Here is a 15,955-nt window from a genome sequence, read left to right as displayed (position 1 = left end):
ACAGCAGTCTCCGCCAAAAGATTTCGATTAAAATCATCCTCCAATGGCTTTCCACAGCAGCAATCTTCGAAGTACGATAGAGCACAGAGTCACTTATCTGCCGCAAACAACAGGTTGATTAGCTTAAAGAGCATTCATAATTCAATCGATCACCCACAATCGTTCCCTCGACTGCACTCCCGGGAGGATCGGCCCGTAAACCACTCATTGCCCTGCGCTGCTGCTCGCCAGATGAGAAATCAATTAGCCATTCGATTCGCCAATAGAGCAATGCTTTAAAGAGCTAGCCCAGCCAGCTGGCAGCATTTACACAGCAGCAGCACTGCAGCCAGCGCATAAGTCAAGATCCGAAAGGTTCTACCTAATTTGCAATTTGTAGCTATAAAGATCCTATCTGTATGGTGTCATTTGCGCCAGATTCGCTTGGGAAAATAGCTGACTTTTCCCTCCCAAGACCTCCATCATTGCAATTTTATACAAAAAAAATTGAAAAACTTTCAGCCGTTCGTTGCTCAGCAGAACTCGAGCAGTGAAACTCATTTTGCGTGAGAACTTGCAATAGTTCACGCTGAACCTATGAGCAGCAACATGCAAATGGTTTAGGTGGGTACTGTGAGGTACCGTAACATAGAGTATATTTTGAAAACCAACAAATAAAGAAGCATCAGATACAGCGCGAAGTGCAAACCATCGCCCACAAACAGTTCGCGGGAAAAGCATGCTTCATTTTCAACAGATCGGGGCGGTCCTGTTCGACATTACTTTGTAATAATCGGCACGGTTAGTGAAGTCAGACTAATAGCGGTTGTTTTTTCCTCCCTTACTAGACGGCAATTCTTTCGCAGAAGCGATTTGCTCGATTTTTTCACTTTAAACATGCTGTGCAGAACGAAGTTCTTATAGTGTGGCAAGGAAAAGACTTGCTGCAGTCGTCGGGTTGCTTAAGCCTACCCACTAATGTTTACTACGGATGGGGAGAAACCTTTTTACACCTTTGTGCATTGCCGGTATGCAGCTCAAAAAAAACAGCACCGCCACGAAAAGTTCGCTATGTAGAGGGCGGTATTTGCGCGCCGGATTGCAAATTGAGCGATGTTGATAGGAAATTTCATAATATCTTCTTTTTTTATTATTCTACTCTCGGCGGGCGCCCTTCGTCGAAGGAACAAAGAATGCATTGTAAACATGCTACATGTATGCGAAGAAGGGTGCACTTTGCGTCCGAATGGGGCCTCGCAGCACCTTGGGCGCCGCGAACACTTATGATCCACTGTACTAGACAACGTTTCTCTCATCGTGCAATTATCCTTTCCGTTCATCTATGTATACCGCACGAGCACAAGGGTTATTTGGACGCAGCAAAACAACAAATTTTGCCAGCCCAATTAGAAGACAGCTCCAACTAGCATAATTGGGAGGCAATCTGAATAATCTGTTGTATAACCATGGCGAGCTGAATTCTTTAATTAGGCATCGTTTATTGTGGCCCGTGTCATTAGGTCATTAGTGTTGCTTACCGGGATATTACACATTTTTATCTGTTTACAAACAAGGCATTTTTGATTATGAACCAGTAGAATTTCGAAAGGTTGCTGAAAAGCATATAAACTTAAAACAACTCTCAAACCAACAAGTTTACTGCATAAGCAATCCTGTGAAGCAACGCTTTACGAATTTATAATGATCTTTGTCATTGCAGAAGAAAACTCGTAAGTTATTTTAACAGGATCAAATGAACGCATGAGCTAGAAGAAGATCCCTCTGAATAACAATTAGTAATTTATTTTAAATCTTAGCAAAATTTGTGAATCGATGAAAAAGTTGGAAGAAAATCCCATTTAATTGTAAGGTTGATGCTCCATTAATGGCGCAACTAAGCACAATATAGGGTGATTAATGTATTTCGGACAGGCGTTATGCGTATGCTATTTTAGACATTTCCATTTGATTTTGCCGTAAAAGTCCAAAATACAGTACGCGTAACGCTTGTCCAATATATATAATATTTTTTATTCGTCAAGCATTTGTAGACTACATACAATAATATTATTACAATGTTTACTTATATACTATACATTATTCCTATGGCTAAGTCGTAGTTTAATTTGGATTCTGGACATAGTGATGTCAATTCTTTCGCAATTTTGATTATAAAGACGCATCATGTTATTGACTGGTCCATTTTTCGCATAATTGGTTTTATATGATTTTTCCATAAATATTTTTCTAGTTCTAAGGTTACGATTCGGCGCATAAAAGTTTAATTGAGCAAGCAAATCTGCGGACTGGATGCGTTGAGAAATAATGTCATTGATAAAGTAAAGCATTGCTTGTTCGCGACGTTCTTTAAGTGTTTGTATATGGATAAGCATGCAGCGCGCTTCATAAGATGGTAATGGAAATACTGTCCAGTTAAGTTTTCGAAGCGCGTATAGTAGAAATTGTTTCTGAACAGATTCAATGCGTCCTTCGTGTAACGCAGTCTGTGGGTGCCATACAATATTGCAATATTCCAGAATAGGTCTTACATATGTAATGTATAAAAGTTTTATTGTGTATGGGTCTTTGAAATTATGACTGAAGCGTTTGATAAAGCCCAGCATTCTATTTGCTTTGTTAATAATGGTATTGTAATGTTCTGTAAATGTTAGTTTTGAGTCTAAGATTACTCCTAGATCCCTTACAATTTTACATTTTGGTACAATATTGTTTCCTAAGTATATGTCAATAGAGGGAGTTTGAATTTTCCTGCTAAATGCTATTGAGTTACATTTTTTACCTTTGTTATACTATAACAAAGGTTTAAAAATTGGTCGAAAAACACGAAATTGATCCGAGGCCCGGAGGGCCAAGTCACATATACCAATCGATAGGGTTCGACGATTTGAGCAATGTCTGTGTGTGTGTGTGTGTGTGTGTGTGTATGTATGTAATGATTTTTTCTATCGCCTGTTTTTCAGAGATGGCTGAACCGAATCGTTTGTTATTACTTTTGTTTGAAAGGTATTATTGTCTAGTAGATCACTATTGAGTTGCTTCGTGACACGACGTTTCGTTTAAAAGTTATAAACAAAAATGTGAAAAATACGTGACACGGGTTTCTCTAGAACTACATGACCGATTTCAACGATCTTAGTATCAAATGAAAGCCCTTATTAAAGCTAAATTATTCAGAAATTTTTAATTGAAAACAAACAAGTAGTTTAAAAGTTATGCTTAAAAAACCTGTTTTGACAATGTAATAATTATCGCCTGTTTCTTAGAGATGGCCAAACCGATTTATGCGCTATTAGTCTCATTTGAAAGATAATATATGCTAATAGATCACTATTGAATGGTTTTTTGATTGGACGTTTAATTTGAAAGTTATGAGCAACCGTATACATCACACCAAAATTAACAATAATTTATAATGATTTTAACCAAGATAATTTACCTAATTTCAATTATTTTAATTTCAAACGAGAGGTTTTCACACTACGAATATATATGCAAAATTTCATAAGAATTGGTTGTACCGGTCAAAAGATATTAACCCTCGAACACTCGCGCCAACTTTTGCAACACAGTTACTCGCGCGCACTATAACCCCAAACCAAAGAAAACGTGCGCACTAGAGGTTTGACTGGGAAAACTTGGTTTTAGGTTTATCGAATCTTTAGAATAGTTTCTTGAAATTAAAAGCTCTATCGTCTGGTGGAATTTAAATTTTGACTAATCTCCCTAAAAGTGAAATAAAAAAATTATTTTTCTTCAGTGTCAATATAACACATTGATGTGCTCTGCAAAGTTATAGAGCATATTATTACAAGAAATTTTGCTAGAGACAGTAACCTTCCATCTCTACAGCTAAGATAGAAAAATCTTATTAATTGTATATGAATTTGTAAACTCAGTTTTTATATTTTTACTCTTTTTGTAATTGTTGTATGACTTTTTCATCTATTACAAAATTGTACAAATGATAAAAATACACAACTTTGCTGAATATAGTATACCTCTATGTTTGCTTGTTTAGGAACTGTAGAACTTTGATTATAAAAAAATACCTTAATTTTGACTACGAATTACTCGACTACCAGCAGACGGATACATTTTAAACATTTTACATTGGCTATTTTGCTGCATATAGACACCATTTTTCCATATGAAGAAACGAGAGAAAATTACACTTGGGGTCAATTGCGGTACACCTCGCATGCTGATTGTTTCGTTTCTGTGATGGCGGTTTATGCTGATCTATTTTTCAAACAAATTAAATTATTAATGCATTGAATAATTATGACATTTTGCTCAGAATAAGTTTATTGAAGAATATTCGTTAGTTAAACAACGATTTGTAACTTTATAACAATATGGCGTTGAAAAACCTACACGTGTTGTACAAAATACAACAGCGTGAGTAACCGAAGGTTAATAAAAATTGATTAAAATTATTCAAGAAAACTCTATTGATGTGAATCAAATAGAATGGCATTACAGGAAATTATGCATAGTTCAAAAACCTATAAACTAGACCTTTACTAGGCAATGTATATGTTAAAGAATAAGATTTCCTCTTACAACTTACTTTTATTTGCACTTACTCAAATTAATAACAACTTACTTATCCTTACTCAGCAATTACATGAAAAAAGGATCTATCAAAATTTAAAAGTGTTCCTATTTTGTTCAAAATTTGTAAACTTATTCAATTTTCAAAAATTTTATGTAAACCAACGCATTACGCAACGTTAACCAATAGATGAATTATGTTCCGAAAACGTGTCGATTTCTATCTCAAATACCAAGTAAGACCGTATAACAAAGGTTCCTTCCACCACTAGGTGGATTAAATCGGGTTTTTACATTGAGGTTTAGTAAAGATTTGTTGCACCAAGTGTTGAATACATTGACTTCATTCTGAAATACTGCGACGTCATGGGCATTTTTTATTTCCATATATATTTTCATGTCGTCTGCATATACAAGTACTTTTGAGTGGTTAAGTATGTAGGAAATGTCATTTACGTGCAAAATGAAAAGAAGTGGCCCTAAGTGGGAACCTTGGGGAACCCCAGAGGTGACTTGAATAGGGTCCGAGAGGGCATTTTGAAAGCGAACAATTTGTTTACGTTCCGTTAAATATGATTGAAGCCATTTCAACAGCTTCGGTTCTATTCCAATTTTGCCTAATTTGAAGATTAATAATGGTATGTCTATTCTGTCAAATGCCTTACTAAAGTCCGTGTAAATAGCTTCTACGTGGTTGCCACTGTCCATTGCATTAAGAGTAAAAGTTACAAATTCCAGAAGATTTGAGGCAGTAGAGCGGCCTTTAAAAAAGCCGTGTTGCTGACTTGTAATTTTGTGTTTTACTTGTTGAAAATTTTTTTCATTTATAATTGATTCAAATAGTTTAGGAATGCAAGAGATAATGGCAATTCCACGGTAGTTTCGGATGTCTGATTTTGTTCCTGATTTGAAGATAGGGACTAAATACGAAGATTTCCATATTTTCGGGAATTTTCCATTTTTCAGAGACATGTTAAATAGGCGTTGTAATGGTGTAGCAAGTTCTTCGGCCAGGTTTTTGAGAAATATGGGTGCTATTCCGTCAGGCCCCGGCCCTTTTGACGCATTCAAGCCTTTGAGTGCTTCAAATACGTCAATTTCTGATAGTTGAGAGACAGATATGTCGTTAGAAAATTCGGGGATAAATGAGAAATATTCTTGGTCGCGGTCTTCTTCAGTAAATGTTGTATATACTTCTTGAAAGAAATTTGCGAAAAGGTTGCAGATTTCATTAGTATTATTTCCAATAAGCCCGTCAAGTTTCATTTGGAATGGGAAATTACTACTTTTCAATTTAGTATTTACATAGTTAAAGAAATTTTTTGGGCATGATTTGACTTCATTTTCGACTTTACTATTATATTCTTCATACGCGATTTTAGTGGCCGAGTTGAGTTCTTCGCTAATATTGAGATAATTATTCAAGTTAATGTTATTGTTTTCATTTTTGAATTTTTTGTGTGCTTTTTGTTTTCTATTTTTAAGATTTTTTAGATGTGGGTTGAACCACACAGGCCATTTACTATGTTTACTTCGTCTTCTTCTTTTCATTGGTACAGTTTCGTGTAAAAGGCACTTCAAGAAAAGGATGAATTTTTCTGTTTCATAGTCGACATTTCCTTCAGTACAAAACACATGTTGCCATTCTGTTGTACATAGTCTACGCTTAATTTCTATAAAATTTGCTTTGTTATATTCCGGCACTTCTTCATATTCCAAGTCAGTAGGGTAAGAGCTATTGTGTGTGAAAATTGAGTATTCGATTGCTGTGTGAAATGCTTCATTCTTCCATAAGGGAGACAGTGAAGCATTTACAGCAAAGTCGTCTGTGCAGTTTGTAAAAAGTAAGTCCAAATAAACATTTTGACTATTTTTGACTGAATTTATTTGATGCAAGCCAAATTGTGAAATTTTGTCAAAAATGTAATGCAATGTTTCATTTTCGCCTACTACTGGAAGCAAAATGGATTCATTGTCAATGTCTACAATGAAGTCCACATTGCGCTGATTGAAGTCGCCGTAAATATGTAGTTTTACTTCGGGTTCCATATTTGAAATAATGTCTTCTACTGCTTCGAAAAATAGTTCATAAGACTGTTTATTAGCATGTTCGGGAGGAAAGTACACGGCTGAAAAAATGTGTACTTCGCCGTATATGGTTGCTTTGGCCCATATATTTTCAAATTCGATGTGCTTTCTAGTAATTATTTCTTCCGAAGTAAAGTCAGAGTTTATAGCTATGAGGACACCTCCTCCAGATTTTTTCTGACTTAAAGACAAATTACGGTCGTGCCGGAATACGTTAAATAGATTTCCAAAAATTTCTTCGCTTTTGACGCTTTCGTCCCAGCTACTTTCGGTTCCAAGAATGACTTTGAAAGAAGATGATATTACATTTTGATGAATTTCCTTCATTTTGGCTGGACTTTTCATGCGGTTGAAATTCTGGCAATACACAAGAATTTCAGCCGCATTCTGTTTTAGTGCAGAAGAAGTTTTTGGAAAATTATTACTACTTACATTTACGTTTACTAGCTCCAAAGAGCGCGTCGATAAAATTTCTTCTTCATTAGACTGGGCGTCGTCGTTTGGTGATTCAATAATCACCCTAATTCCTTTTTTCTGCCCAGACATAAACACAGGGTGGGGCACTTGATCTTTCAGAAGAATGTTTTGGCCTGAAAAATCGGAGTAATCATATGATGGCGAATCTATTATTACTAATTAACAAAAATACAAATAGGTAAAAAAAACTCCGGATTTTCGATTGCAATTGGATTTAAAATGTTGACTAGAAATTTGACTTGAAATCGGGACTAATGCTTACAATGTTCGTGAATTTGAGCTGGACACGGATTGTTTCATTTTTTTAAAGAGGTTAGCTTGCTATAAGTAATTTGAGGCTACATTGAGGTGTTCCAGTAAGTTTTTCTCTACTTATTGCTAATTGTTAAATATGTAATTAGCTTACCGTCGAAGTGCGGCTGGCACGTAACGCAAAGTTATCGTATTTTACGATCCAAGTTTAACTGTCTGATTAATCGTATAATATTAATATTGTGCGACACCGATTAATGATACCCAATTTTGCGTTACTAACTGGCCCTAAGTCACACATACGAATATTCAATGCAATTTTCTACAAAAACCGTCTTCCTTTTGCAATAATAAATGCGTGTACTCAACCAAAGTAAATTAAAATAACCGTAGAGAAATCAATTTCAATGAGCAAACAACTAATTTTGCTGCCTTTAAGGGGACATGAACGGCTAAAAATTTTGAAAAAATCATTATTTTTTAATTACAGATTTTGATTCTGTAGTCTTTTCCGCTTATTTTGATACTAAATTTGTAATGATCCGACCACATGAAGTGGCCGAAAAACGATCATACACTTAAGCATTCCAGTGCGGCGTGGAACAACTTCGGCGGAATAAAACGCCGCTCCTGGAAAACCATGATTTTCAAACTTTATGTACCTTTTTCTCAGAAACTACACAACGTATTGAAACAAACTTCTTTTTGTTTTGTTGGTAGGAGCTTGGCAAAGACTTTTATAACTTTTGAGGGTTGCAAACGAAACACAGCCTGAGAAAAACGAAAAAGAAGAAGAAAAAATGGCTGAAAAAATAAAATGTTGTCTTCTTTTCCTTTTTTCCCTGGTTTCCTTTTTTCCGGTGTTTCATTTAGAAGACCATTACTTAAAACTGGCCAATTTTGCATTCAGATAATTCCAGACTTCCAGACCGAAATCGGATTGTAACCGGAACGAAGACGAATCAAACTGAATCAAGATCAGACCGTCATTCGTTTGAAACTCGACTCGAGTCGGTGATAGAAACCCGAAGTAGGTAGCAAGTGGGTCGAATAAAAGCAGAACGTCAGGTTTTCAAAAGTAGAACGAAGCAGCTTTGCTTAATTTTCACTTTGCATTCTATGTGCATATGATGCAATTTCGCATCAAAAGATAAATTTGAACTAAAAACGAGAAATGTATTCATCAAGAAATCAAAATTGAAGAGTACACAACCAATTTAGATAAATAAACACTTTGAAAATAGAAATTAACGAGATGTTTTGCTTCTGGATTTTTTCGAAATATTCCTGAAAAAAACCTGGAAAAGTCAGTGAATTTTATTTTTGCTAGATAATCGACACCCTGAAGTCACAAATATTTACTTGAAGTTGGAATTCGTATTTTTCATCTCATTCTCACACACTTCTTTTTTGTCCTGGTTTTGTCTCTTTTCTCGGTTTTTGCTCTTACTTTCCTTCCATTTTTCCTCTTCGTATTCTCTCATATTCCTTTCTACTCTGTTCCGTGTTTTCTGTTTCATTCTTCGGTTTTTCTTCAATATCTGTCCCATTTTTACTTATTTTCAACCTTTTTTTTCACTCGTTTTTTGTTATTTTCTTCCCGTTTTCCGTCTTTTCTCTTCTTTTTTCTTATTTTTGTTTGGTTCCAGGTTTCGTCTTTTTCGAATTCTTTTTTATCTTTGCCTGCACCGTTTTTCCTCTTTTTGATTCCCCGTTTTTCCGTCTGTTTTATCACGTTTATTCTGTTTTTGGCTCCCTTTTTCCCTTTGTTTTCCGGCTTTCCTATTTTATCTCCAATTTTACCTTTTATTAAGTCCGTTCTTTTCTTCTTTTTCTGTCCCATTTTCCAGTCTCCTCTTATATCCCGTTTGACCACTATTTGTCGTTTTACCTGTTTCCTCTATAGGTTTTCTTTTTTCTCTTTCGCTATTTACTCATTATTTGTTCATTTTCTTTCTTTTCCTTATGTTCTTGAGTAAATATTTTCCTTTGTTGCATTTTTTTGTCTTTTTCTATCGTTTTCAGGTCAGGTGTTTTTTGGCATTTCTGTCCCGCTTCGTCTTTTTTCTTTTTTTGACGTAGGACTACGTCTTTGATTTCTATTCTATCTATATGGGGGAGCACTCGAAAAACGAAAAGGGAACATGTAACGAAAAGTGGTTATAGTTTACACGCTTATAACTCAGTCATCCGGCAATAGATTCTAGATATACTGGTATCAATCGATTGGAAATTTTTCAAAAAATTCATTACAACACAGTAGATTACATGTTTTCCTAACAGACGTTTAAACGGACCTTTTCAGGTCAACCATTTAAATTAGCTGAAGAGTTGAAATTATGAATTTCTCACAAGTAAGAACACAATACTTTAATGCGCAACTTGGGCATCTATACCTATATGAAATTCGTACAAAAATCACCGGCTTTAGCATTGGGAGACGAATTACTTTACATTCGTAGTCCTACGTTAAACCTGCGCTCTTACCACTAGGCATGGGCCCTTGTACTTTTATCCTGGTTTTCGTGTTTCTTTTACTTTCGCGTTTTCGTTTTTCCACTTAGGCTTTGCCTGAACAACTTGAAAAATGCGTGTACGAGTTGAGTTAACGTTTCTAGCACGAAATAGAAATGGAAATTCGAACAATGGAATGTCCGAAAAATTTTTCTTTCGTTTTTGTCTTTTTTCGTAGATTTTTGCATGGAAAATAATAAAATATATATTAACAGCAAGAATAGATTTGGTTTTTACGTTTAAACTTTAGTAAAAATGCTTAAAATTCATATTTTTTGCTCGATTAAAAAATTCTCTTTGTTTTTTTCGCCCCCTCCCCCCCTTCAGTGGCCCAACACCGGAAGGACAAAAACTTTATAAAATATTTGTAATAGCCTTATTATGTTCTACTTATCCTCCTTGCTCCATTTTTTCTTTCTGTTCTGTTTTTTTCCCCTTTTGTTTCCTAATTTTTCTATTTTTCAGTTGCCGTATTCTCTGCTTTACCTTTTCACCTTCTCTATCTTGATTTTTCTCCTTTTCTGTACAGTTTATCCTCATTTTTTTCATGGTTTTTGACGTAGGACTACGTCGTTGTTTATTATATTGGGACTGGGTAGCACTTTGTGAAAACGAAAATAGAAGTGTAACGTTTGAATGAAAGATTCCAAATGGTAATAACTACTAAACTACTGAACGAAACTGAACAGTTTATATGTCGTTGGATAGATAAAATGACCAGCAATTTTATGGAGGTGGTAAGAGAGCAATTTTAAGGAGGGCGTAAGAGGGGGGGCTCCTATACAAATGAAACGTTTTTAGAGGCATGAATTCATTTCATGATGGTTTGAGACCCATGTGGTAGGAGAATAAGGACTCTCATACAAATAAAAAGGATTTTTTTTGCGTATGTGCCATATTTTCCGCTATGTAACAAGCGGTAAGCTGTGAAAGTAAACTAGTAAAGCCTTCTCGGAGCAAGAGATAGTTAATCGACACCGCTAACTTACGTGCCTGTTGCCATTCATGTGAATAGAGAAGAACATTCGAATGGCATGTCATATTTGCGATGAACGTGCTTTGGCGTTAATGTTATTTGTAACCAATGGCCCTTTTAAAGGCCACAAGCGAGTTAAAGTAAGATTATCTAAACATATCAAGCTACGCATAATCATATTTAATACAATAATCTGTGGGCTGGTCATTCATAACTATTTCAAAATTTATGGTACACACAAGTGATTTTTAAATAAAAATCTCTATGTCTCAATGGTTGCAGGTGTTGTACTTTACTTATGAATCCCGTCCACGTATTTTCAAAGCCACCATCGCATTCAAAGAAGAATTGAATCGGGATATTTCGCTCTTCTCTTTTAAACATTCACTTAAACAATGGCAGTCACAGATTCTTATAAACATACATACGCCAGAAACGCAGTTTGCATTAGTCTTTGATCTTATAATCTGTTTATAGGTCACCCTTTCGTACAACCCTTAGGGCTGTATCCCTTGGAGTTTTTCTTCTCAACCCTCATTTTTCTTGTTTTGTCTTCTGTTTTTCGTCTTTTTTTGTTAAGTCTTCTCGTTTTTACAGCGTTTTCTTGTTTTTCTCTTCTGAGTTCTTCTTTTTCACTTTGTTGTCTCTGTTCCGTTTTCTGTCCTATTTTGTCACGTTTTTTCTTTCGTTTTTCTCGTATTTTTCCTCCTTTACTATTCCGCTTGTCCAGTTTTTGTCACGTTTTCTATACACTCTTTTCCGTTTGGACTCCTTTTTTGCTATTTTTTTTTTAAAAAGAAACTGTTTGCTTCACGTTGCTAGGTTCATGAGACAAGAAACTTTAAATTAGACAAATGTTTAGAAAAATCTCAGAAATTTGGAAGAGCTCAGCCATAACTCAGGAACAGCAAGAAATGTTATCATGAAAATTTCATCATTAAAGATTAGCAAATGGCAAAAAGGAACAAAATATTTCTAAAAAGTGTCGTGTGACAGAACAAAGTTTTCCGTTTTTACTTTGGAATTTTCCACCATCACTTAGCTTAAAGTTTTACTTTAAAAAAATGAAAATAAATTGTTTTTAAGTCGGATTTGAAACTAGGTTTCAAATTAGATTTGAAATCGGACTTGAAATTATACTTGAATCAAATTTGAACTTAGGCTTGGAAATGGACATGAAATTACGCTTGGAATTAAGCTTAAAGCAGGAATATTTTTTTGTATAATTGGATTTAAATGCGAAAATGTGAAAATTTTATCCCGGTTTTCGTCTTTCTTTTGCTTTCGCATTTTTCGTTCTCGTCTGTTCCGTTTTTCCACTTATTATGTCCTGTTTTTCTTCACCGTTTTATTCCTTTTGTGAATTTCTGAGTTACAGGCATTATGAAGAATTAGGGTAGATGCACCATTAGTGATGGTAGTTCCAGTAGCGGGGGAAACTCGTGTTATTCCATTATTTTTGCAGATTTTGGTACAAGTTTGATACTTATCAAATAATACTGTTACTGGTAGTTCGATACTTAACAAACTTGTACCAAAATCTGCAAAAATAATAGAATAATTCAAGTTTCCACCACTATTGGTGCGTCTACCCTACAGAAGTTACAGCAATTAAATCGTAAAGAAAAGTGTGTGTGTGTGTGTGTGTGTGTGTGCGTGCGTGTGTGTGTGTGTGTGTGTGTGTGTGTGTGTGTGTGTGTGTGTGTGTGTGTGTGTGTGTGTGTGTGTGTGTGTGTGTGTGTGTGTGTGTGTGTGTGTGTGTGTGTGTGTGTGTGTGTGTGTGTGTGTGTGTGTGTGTGTTATTAAAAAGGAGTCAGATTAACGACAAGGACTCGTCAGAGTATCACTCTTCCCTTCTCTTCTTCAGTGTACCAACATTCCCCGATAGACTCCAGAAACCATCACAAAAAAATCAAATTAATTCAACACTAACCTGCTAGCCGTAATAAGATCTTGCAACTCGAAGCACTAAACATTGCATTCTAGAGCTTCTATTACTTTTTGGGGCATAAATTACCCTAAATACTGAGATTTCTGCCCAATTAAAATTTATCACTATATTTCCACTTTTTCGCCGTCGATTTTTCATTAATTTTTTTCGGTCGTTCCAGTCGTCACATCACTCGCGAAACTTTACTTGAGACATAGAAAATATTAATTTACCACCCGAACAGTTCATATTTGGTAACACATTATAATGATTTTGCCCAAACTGTTCACTTGAATTGATATGAAAAACTTTATTTCGTTTCGATTGCAATTCCGAATCCGTGACCGTCGTTGTTGTACGTTACCAAGGAAACGATTGTATATGTGGAGTGATGCCATATTTACGTTGAGCATGAAATTGATCAATAATTTTCGCCATTAAATGAACGGTCGTAGAGTGTCGAAAATATACTTATAAAATTCACTGATAATAAAATTCACCAAAAACGACATTTGATGTGATAGAATTACTGTCGAATCTCGTTCAACAGCAAAAATAGATACGCGATTCTACGTTTCATAATTGTTCGTAACAGATTATTACCTACTACTAGCAACTCTGTTCTTGTCGTGAAAGTTCTGAAATCAGTAAAAAATACAACTGGATTCTGACGACCTTCACCTTAAACTTCTCAATTCGGTGGTTCGATTACAATAGATCAAGGAAGAGGCACAATTTGTGTCTATAAATAACTCAACCCACCAGATGGTGGAGTTTGAAGATATGTCGCACCTTTTGTCCAGCGCCTCTATGGTTCAAAGGTGCATTAGTACCAGCGAGCCACATGCCCTGGCGGGTGGTGTGGGTTCGAATCCGGTTATATTCTCAGATTATAACTTGGTTCGACCCATGCACCTTCCAGCATTGGACAAAAGATAGAAGTCACAACGACACCCCTTTTTGCACCCGAGAAAGGACTAGAATATTTTCCCATACAACACATAAGAATTACATGCAATCACAATTTTAAAATTTTTAAAATTGTGATTGTATATACTCATATGCTTAGAAATGTAACAAGGTCATTACAAATAATTTTGAAGTTTTTGTCCTTCCGATGTTGAACAACTGAAGGGGAGAAGGGCAGAAAAAACAATGATATTTTTTTAATTACGCAAAAAAAATTAAGATTTTTATGAATTTTTACTTAAAGTTTAATCATGAAAACCGAATCTATTCTTGCTTTTCATATACGTTAATATTTTCCAAGCTATTAAACCCACAGATATAAAAAAAATTTACTCACTTTTATTTATTTACTTTACCCTCTTCGACTATATTGCACGGATTATTAAAGTAAATAAAAGCAGTGTATTGTAAAATATTACATTATTACATTACAAAAATTTTACTCACTTTTATTTATTTACTTTACCCTCTTCGACTATATTGCACACATTATTAAAGTAAATAAAAGCAGTGTATTGTAAAATATTACCGATTTTAGGTTGTCTAAAAAATCATCCTAAGTGCAAATCTTATCCCATCTCGAACAAAGCCTGTTCGAAGGCTACTTTCAATGGCCACTCAACAACCTGATCCAGTGAAGCCTCCGAACAATCACGCTTCTCACCAAGCAAGCAGATTCGTATACTCTCCAGCTTGGAATTGCATAATCCGTGACCTGGTGAGCTATATTCAATCGGCAATAACCGCAAAACTGCCCCATCAATCTTCAGAGAAAAGAAGAAAAGAAGCAGTGAGAGGCGGAAACTGATCCGCCAACGTTACTGCTTGCCACAGTTTTCAATGAGCCTGCACGCTGCGCTGTAGGTCGTTCTGCAGCATCCACCAACCGAAAAGGTGTAGAAAATTCCAACAAAGTTGCTGAATCGATCCTTAGAAATGGTTATGAATGCGATTACTTTTATCAATAGCACCCATCTCAAGCGCAGCTCCCGGGAGTGTTTAGTGGCTATTTTCACTGCACCGCATCATCGACCGGCAACCTTCTCCATTGAATGAAGGTACAGGTACGTGGCGATCGGTACGCTTTTACCTAGTTCTTCAACGAGTCTACCTTGCTTGTAACTTTGAAGATGTTGTTATAAGATACCACTCAGGCTCTTCAATCTCCAACGAGCCGGGCCAGATGAATAGATTCGTTGTGGTGGGCAAAAATATCATTATGCATATTTTGCCACAGATGATCTCTTGTCACGATATGATTGATTTTCCTACCATCATCCTAGCTTAGCGTTCCGCAGACGGTAATGAGTGTGTACGAGACGTGTGGGAAAATAAAGCCGCCTTTCAGTCATTATGATCAGTGACACGCCGCCTAGCGACATCCATCGTGACCATCGTCAGCATCAGCCATCGCCGTGTCATCGTCACTTTTCAGCAGAAGTGAATAGACCTAGTTTGATGTAACGCACGTAGCGGGACTGTAAATATCCAGACCTTCAGGGGAGAGTGATTTTCTTTCAGCGTAGCCATCAGTTGTACGATAGAGAGAGACAGAGAGGTAGCTTCACTGCAAGCCTCCTCACAGAGCGGGGCACTAAGTGGCGAAAGGTCAACACGGTAAATCACACGCTTTGCGCGGTTTTTAATTATTGTAGGAAAAAAAATCAGAAACCCCGCTAAGCGTTGAACCGGCAAATGCCAGCCAGCGCAAATAAAGCTTTATCGCCGTCCAAATGGATCCGCCGAACTGAACCGAAAACGGTGAGGTTATCAAGTTATCAACCCAGAAGACAACCAAATGCTTTGTCCGCATATTATCGGTTCAAAGATTTCAGTTGCATAACAAAACGACTTTTGCCTGTGGTTTTCGTTTTGATATGTTACTACAAAATGCTTACTAAAAAGAAACACATAATTTTGTATAGCATGCTTAGCATAAAACCACATGCATAGAAGTCGAGAGGATTAAAATCAGTCGAAGAAATAAAATGTGGAAAATTGTCCTCACACAAAACCTGTGTAGCTTTCACCTGGTGAGGCGATGCAGAATCTTGTTGATTGTTGCTGATTTTAATGCCAGGTTCAATGAACAGCAATGGAACCTTCAAATTTTTGGGGAAAGATACCCATACCATACTGCTTGAAACATTCTGGAACCTTTGAACAGCCAGTTTGTGCCGAGGTATATCAAAAAG

The 15,955-nt window shown here is 36.0% G+C and overlaps 1 protein-coding gene across 1 annotated transcript in view; it reads left to right on the top strand.

The window, feature by feature from the left end:
* Positions 1–15,955, top strand: part of LOC128735349 (putative uncharacterized protein DDB_G0291608) — a 60,099-nt gene that overhangs the window by 9,980 nt on the left and 34,164 nt on the right. The gene's annotated exons all lie outside the window — the stretch shown is intronic.

This window comes from Sabethes cyaneus, chromosome 2 (assembly GCF_943734655.1).
Source record: "Sabethes cyaneus chromosome 2, idSabCyanKW18_F2, whole genome shotgun sequence".
NCBI lineage: Eukaryota > Metazoa > Arthropoda > Insecta > Diptera > Culicidae > Sabethes > Sabethes cyaneus.
The sequence above is the reverse complement of the archived record's forward strand: the minus strand, read 5'-3'. Positions and strand labels throughout refer to the sequence as shown.